Source organism: Octodon degus, unplaced genomic scaffold (genome assembly GCF_000260255.1).
Source record: "Octodon degus isolate 3935 unplaced genomic scaffold, OctDeg1.0 scaffold00372, whole genome shotgun sequence".
NCBI classification, from domain to species: domain Eukaryota; kingdom Metazoa; phylum Chordata; class Mammalia; order Rodentia; family Octodontidae; genus Octodon; species Octodon degus.
The window spans coordinates 703,207-704,894 of NW_004524948.1; the positions used below are offsets into that span (position 1 = coordinate 703,207).

At 41.1% G+C, this 1,688-nt stretch overlaps 1 protein-coding gene across 1 annotated transcript in view; it reads left to right on the plus strand.

The window, feature by feature from the left end:
* Positions 1–1,688, plus strand: part of Chic1 (cysteine rich hydrophobic domain 1) — a 91,761-nt gene that overhangs the window by 24,289 nt on the left and 65,784 nt on the right. The window lies entirely within an intron of this gene.

Sequence of the window (1,688 nt, forward strand, 5' to 3'; positions counted from 1 at the left end):
TCCTCCTGTCTCAGCCTCCATGGCGTTGGGAATACAGACGGGTGCCACCACACCTGGTTTTTGGGCTGGCACACCAGGCAGGCACTTAGGCCACTGAGCTATCTCCCCAGCCCTGTTTTGTTTCATATAGCTACCAGGGCTGGGTTTTGGTTCCTTCATCAGGGACTTCCACTGTGTTGCTGCCTTGAAGCCATCAACTATGGATTGAAACCTCTGAAACTGTGAGCCAACGTAAGGCCTCCCCCTTAAGTTATTTGTGTTAGATATTTTGTCCCAGCAACGAAAAACTGATTCGTACAATTGCCAAAAATTCACATCATTCAATGCCAATTATTGTTCCCTTTAGCATCTTGCATTATTAGAATGATAACCGTTGTTGTAACTGATGAATCAGTGTTGATCCATTATAATTAACTAAAACTCTTTGGTTTCCATTTGACTTCAATTTTTTTTTTACACTCTATGGCTTTTCACAAATGCTTAAAGACATGTAACTATCATGATAGCATCATACAGAGTGGCAGTTTCAGTGCCTTAAGAGTTCACAGTACTAAACCTGTTGTGGTTTATATGTCTGGATGTCCTTGCATAAGCCTCATGCAGTCATAAGAGGGGCTTTTGGCAGATGTTTGGATCATGGGGATTTATAGCTGACACACTGTTAGAAAGAAGGGTCTGGTCAGAAGTGGTGGTTCCGGGCCGGCGAGATGGCTCAGTGGAATGGGCACTTCCCTGGCAAGCGCAAGGGCCCGAGTTCAATCCCTGGTTCTGCCAAAAAAAAAAAAAAAAAAAAAAAAAAAAAAAAAAAAGAAAAAAAAAAAAAAAAAAAAAAAAGAAGTGGTGGTTCCCTGGGAGTGTGGCCTGAAGGGTTTATGTTGCTTCTCAGTTCCTCCCTTTATTTTCTGCTTCCTGCATAGCATGCCAAGAGCTGCTTCTCCTCTGCCATCCCTCTGTGCCATGCTGTCCTGACTATACATACCAGGCTCTGGACTGAAACTTCTATCAACTGTGTGCCAAAAGAAAACTTTTCCTCCTTTACTTTGCTGGTTTTAGGTTCTGTGTTTCAGCAATGAGCAAAGTGAGTAAGACTATACTTGTCTGCCCATATCCCAGTCTATCAGTAAGCTTCTTGTTTCCTGTTTGCTTTTTTTAGGGTGTCATATATATATATATATATATATATATATATATATATATATAGCTATAAAAGATATACTATGTTCCTATTGACTTCTTTCATATAACAGTGCATTTGTATAGTTCTATGTCTCTTTGTGGCTTGGTTAGTCATTTCTTTCACCATGAAATAATATGCTATTTTTTGTATGGGCCATGGCTTGTCCATTCATCTATTAAAGGATATCTTGGTTGCTTTCAAAATTTGATAATAATAAAGAAGATGAGTCAGCATTTTTCAACTTACTTGGGTGAATATTAGCAACCGTAATTGCTGGATCATATGGTAGGTGACCCGACCCGCGAGTTAGTCAACGAGGACCCTGGAAGGGGAGTGGGGATGAAATAGGGACAGGAGACATGAGAAATGGAGGCAAGACAAAGGTTCTGATCAAGCCCCGTTTATTCAAGGAAGTCTCAGAGAATTTATAGGAAGCAGGGAAGAAGAGGGAGGAGTGATTATACATCATCAGGTCGCTAGGCACTGGGGGGTGGTCTCTAGAATGGAGATC